At 34.1% G+C, this 5,760-nt stretch overlaps 1 pseudogene; it reads right to left on the bottom strand.

Moving 5' to 3' along the window:
• Window positions 1-4,019: 4,019 nt before the first annotated feature.
• On the bottom strand, window positions 4,020-5,427 carry LOC145013325 (transcription factor TCP19 pseudogene; annotated as a pseudogene).
• Between the last annotated feature and the right edge of the window lie 333 nt (window positions 5,428-5,760).

Genomic DNA, 5,760 nt, shown 5'->3' with positions numbered 1-5,760 from the left:
TGTGATATTTTGAAAAAACGCATTAAGTTTTGTGCTTATAGTTGTGTATTAAATATTTTTGTAGGGTTGCTGATAACCCATAGTCGATTATTATGTTGTGTTGTATGCAATATTTTGAGGAAAATCATTAAGCTTTGTGCTTAGAGTTGTGAATTAAATATTTTTGTATGTACTTATCAGATTGTGAATGGGGGACTATACACACACATCGGCACATTTATGATTTAAGCTTCCGCATTGCCTTCTTTAACTCTAAATCCTAAATGGTGGTTTATGAACAAATACTGACTTGAATATAATTTTATAAAAAAAAAAACGATGTTTTATTATTATTAAAAAATAGTTTGGGATTTTGGGTTGTATCAATATGAAGTTATATAATATATTTCCATTTCTTGTTTGATAACTTTTCATGTGAAATATCAGCGACACACTTTCACCTTAAAATTTAAGAAATCGAAAGATAGATAAATATTCTAATTTTAATTTTCATTTATCATGTCTACAATTTAAAAATTACAACTCAAGTTCCAAACATAAATCTTAATCATCAGAATAATATATATCTCCTTTTAAGTTGTTAACTTTCCAAAGACAAATAACCTATAAAAAAAATATAATATAATGTGAGAAATTGAAAAGAAAAACAGATAATAATGTAGCAATTTTCTAGAATAAAAAGAGAGAAACCGAGTAAAACCAAAAAAATGATTTACAAAATATTTATATTGTTTTAGTTTGTAGAATGTACCCCAGTCTGAAGATAGGGAGGGTAGTGTGAACTCAGGCAACTTACTACGTGGTAAGGTAAAATTACAAAAATATCACTAATATTTGAATTAAAGTCCAATCTACAAAGAAACAGAGTCCATAGAACTAAATTGTTAATTTTTGAAAAACTTTTTTTTTCTTTGATAATTTTTTGGCACAGAGTTAGTGTTTTTATTATTTGTTAAAATTTCTCATAAAATTATATAAAAACAAAATCTTATATGCAATTCATTATGTTACAATTAATTATGAAATAATTATCATCTAATGTAATATTCAAAGCATATACCCACACGTCATTTATTTTAATAAGAAGATTTTAAAAGCACCACATGTAGCATGTACTCATGTAGGGGTCCGCATAGAAATTAATGTGGGCCTAAATACGCACCCGCACAGCATCTCAGTGACATGGTCCCACTGTTACTCCATCGGGACCCACGAGACCCACCCCTGCACGTGTTAAACCAAACCATCACGTGCCTAAAGCACGCAGCTCAAAGCAAACCATTCACACGCGGAAGAAGGGACGGAAGCATTTAATTACCGGTGACCTTCACTCCATGGTCCATAGTGGAACCCATCTTCCACATATTTACTAACTTCTTGCTCTTTAGTTTTTGACCTTTAAGTTGCCTTTGAAGTCAAGTAAATTTATTAGAAATGAATTTTAATTAATTGTTATATGCAAAAAATTATTTGACACAGAATATATTAAAATATTAAGATATGTTATTACGAATGAAATGTCAAATAGGTCTGTAATCTTTTTAACTTTTATAAAAAATAACTATTTATATTTTCTTAAATTTGTGATGTTTTTTTTTTTTTTAAACAAAAGATCTATTTTACAAAAAGCTTGGGAGTTTTAGGTCCATCATGCTGTGAATAAACCATAGATGCAAATTTTTATTAAAAATTAATTATCTTTCTACCTTTTTTTTGGACAAATGACATATTAGTTCATCAAAATTTTCGTGTTTGTTTTAAAAGGTCTCCAAACTTTTTTTTTTTTGCACATTAAAGAAATATACTTTTATTTTTCGGTTTTAAAATACTCTTATATTACCTTCTACCGGGTTGATAGGTAATATACATGCCACGAAGGAAAATATCGGTAACACGTCATTTAATGAAATGGCAACATGTGTTATACTTATATTAATTTGTTATAAAGTAAACCGTTTGTGTTATACAATCCCCTCTCCCTCATTGAAGAAACCCCTCCTCATTGAAGAAAACCCTCGTCGTCATACCATAGTAACTAAAGATCGATGGCTATATTCCTCTCAATTAAAGTTCATTTCCAAGGTGTGTTCATCAACAAACTTTTTTGCTATTCTAATAGTGTTCATCATGTGTTCGAGAACGTCGATTTTTGCTAGTATGTCATATAATGAGTTTGTGAGTTTTCTTGAACGATTAACACAAGAGAAGTGTGAGAAAGTTTATTATTGTCAACACGATTTACAAATCCCAGAAGGTTTAACCTTGATTTTTAATGAACGTCAATTTCAAGAATTTATAGACATTGCTTATGAATATGGAGTACAAGTTTTTGTTTACATGGACTATTTTGGTACTACTGTGCATGTAACGAAGGCAAACGAAAATGAAAATAAGAATAATCATTCTGTCAAGTCAAACATGTCAATCGAAGGGGAAGAAGATATTGACCTAACTGAAATTAAGAGTCCACAAGAAATCAACATGGAAGGAGTAACCTATGAAGGAGTTAGTCAGGGTAATGGAAATGAGGAGGTCACAGAAGGTGATCCAAAAGATGATGAAGATGATAATGTCCCAGATGTGAAAGGAAAACCGATGTTTAATGAAGACATACCTTGAAAGAAACAGTTGCCGATTCTAGGTATGAGGTTCACCAATCCTAAACAATTAAAATTTATAATTTGTAATTATGCGGTAGCAAATGGATATCAATTGTACTTTGAAAAAAATTGCAGTAAAAGGTTATTGGTTAAGTGTAGTAATGGTGAATGCATATTTAGGCTTTGGGCATCATGGATGAGTGAGGAGCACTCTTTCCAAATCAAGTCTCTTATCATTAACCACAATTGTGCAAGAAATTTTAAATTAGGGTCAATTGTTAATTACAGATTGATTGGTACTCATTTCACCTGGGAAGTGCTTGAGAATCAGAAATTCAATGTTAGGATGTTAAAAGAGGAAGTAAAGACTAAATTTGGCATAGAGGTTAGTATGGGACAATGTAGGAGAGCTAAGCAATATGTAATGTCTCTTGTTGAATGTACCATAGTGGAAAATTATGCACAGATGTGATCCTATGATAACAAAGTTGTGGTCGATGATGTGAATGTTACGTATTAAGGTAACAAAGTGGTGGGGAAGACGGATTTATAGGAAGACGGTTTTATAAGGGAACCATTAGCAATGACTTAGCAATTCTTGGGGATCAAGATTTCAATAGTAATATTCCACGGTGGTGTCCATACCACGAAAATAGGGGATAAACCTTTTACAATCGATAAAGGGATGTAATTAAACGGTCAAATGAAAGTATATTTCTTTAATGTGCAAAAAAAAACAAAACAAAAAAAAAAAACAAAACAAAACAGTTTGGGGATCTTTTAAAAAAACACGAAAAATTGGATGGGCAAATATAACATTTACCTTTTTTTTCATTCTCAATAGGGAAAAGTAAATGTCCAAATCAATAGGAAGAGAGCATTAATGAATTTCATTGTCATTATTTTATATTAGTATGAACATTAATAGAAATAAAAAATAAAAAGATATTCAAGTTATCTTTTTAAATAAATTCACGAGTCTAATGCATATTTCACAAGTTCGAAAACATTCAAAATGGCCTAGATAAATATTTCTTAATAATATAAACAAACAAGACTTAACAAAATTATCCAAAAAGTATAGTCAACAATGAAACTTGAACACACTGTAGGCGTTGAAACCATACATCTTATCACTTTTCTTAATACTTATTGTATTTACATCTTTAAAATAATTTTATTAGCCACTTTCGACACTATTTCAGTCTCACAAAAAACATGATATTTGTGAAAATATCACAAGCTTGAGTATATTCATGGCCTAAAACAAGATTTTTAATAAGAACGATCTTCCAATGTTTGAAAAAATAATCTCGTTTAATTTGTGAACTTTTTCCATTGATATAAATAACCTTTTTGCGATCAATGGGGAAAAAATCATTCATATTAATGAATAGCCCTTTAGAAATAATTATATAATTATATGTCATGTGAACATGTTATTTTCTCATACTAATATTTAATTACAGAAAATTATACATACAATGTCACTTTTACCTACTTTTCTCTTCTAAAAGGTAAAAACTCATTTACACAGAAAAAGCACAAAGTGATGCTAATATGGAAAAAGAGAAATAAAAAAGGATACAATTCTAAAGAAAAAAACTTTCGTGGTTCTAACGCACTAAAACAAAGAAGAGGATTAGAATTGGCCGATTGATTAACTTGCAGGCGGCGTTTGATCTTTTGAACAGCCTTCCATGAATTGAAGCTCTCTTCTATCACCAAGCTCCAATGACAGATCCCTAACAACCTCCGCAGTTCTCCTCGTTGAAATTGAAATCGAACTTGAACTCACCGCCGGCGTCTGAACTTCACCACTACTGATACCCACCACCGGTTTCATTTCCGGCAAATAATTAGTCATGGGTCTTGATGGGACATTGAAAACAGGTGTTACCCCGGTGGGTATGGCCCACAACTGGGACTGATGGAATGTGGTTGCCCCGGTGGCCCCACACGGTGGAATCATGAAGAAAGTCCCGCCGGTGGTCGGTGGTGCACACATGGTCCACAACGGCACGAGCGCTCGTGGGGCAATCGGCGCTATGGGGGCAAAATTGGAAGTTGCGGCAACATTCAAATCATAAAACTCGCTGTTACAAGCCCTTTTTCGTCTTTTCACGTCACCTCCTTCTTCGCTTGGCGTCGTCGGGATTTTTAATGTCCCGTTGACATTAACAGCGAGCGCCGGCACCGTCCCGGTGCCGGTGGCTTTAATGATAGCCGGCTCTGCGTGCTCCAACAACCACCGAATCGTCTCTCCGTCTGACTTGTGACCGAGTTCCCGAGTTAATTGGAAGATTCTCGCAGCACAAGCAGCCGGCATGCGGATTCGTCGACCGCGTCCCTCCACCTTCGTATGACGGTCTTTAGAACTCCTCCGGGGCGGCGCCACCGTCATTTGTTTCTGAGACATTGACACGGGCACCATTGCAACCGGTATCGATCCCCCCAACTCGCTATCCGCCGGCTCTTCCTTCAACATCGTTGGATCAGATGTTGATAAAATTTTGGCTGTGTTATTAGCATCATCCGCTTCCGATTCATTATTCGTCTTACCAATCGACGCCATGGAAGAAACAGCCACAACGATTTTGGCTAAGAAACCACCAAAATAACAATTATTAAGAGTCTAATGAGTGAAAGTGATTGGATCCAAAATCTTTTAAGAATTCAAAGGATAGGTGAATTGAGATGAAAGGTTAAGAACAGAAATGAATGGAACAGGAGTCGGGAAACAAACCCTAAGGGCAGACCCGCTTATCTTTATGGTTTGGTTTCCTTACAAGAAGGGGGACCCTGCAAAAAACTTCCACTACAAAGTCGCAAATCAACGGCTGGTACTTAATGTCAAGATGATTTTGTTTCTTATAATGACACGTCGGCAGCCTAACAGCAAGTTGATGGCTTGGTTGATCTAGCGGATTACTTGTTCACATACCGGTCCCTAAACTGAGAAAAAGAATAGTAAATTACAAACTTAGTCCTTATAGTTTTCTAGCATAATTACGTAAATGGTCCCTGAATTTTAATCAAATTCATATTTTCAGTCCCTAATTTTTTTTCTTGAATCGTTCGTCTTAGTTGTTTCAATTTTTGCAGAGTTGGTCCATGGCTCATGTAAAATGACATTTTACCACAACATTTACCCATCTCA

Source organism: Lactuca saligna, chromosome 8, assembly GCF_052625555.1.
Source record: "Lactuca saligna cultivar CGN05327 chromosome 8, ASM5262555v1, whole genome shotgun sequence".
NCBI classification, from domain to species: Eukaryota; Viridiplantae; Streptophyta; class Magnoliopsida; order Asterales; family Asteraceae; genus Lactuca; species Lactuca saligna.
The sequence above is the reverse complement of the archived record's forward strand: the minus strand, read 5'-3'. Positions and strand labels throughout refer to the sequence as shown.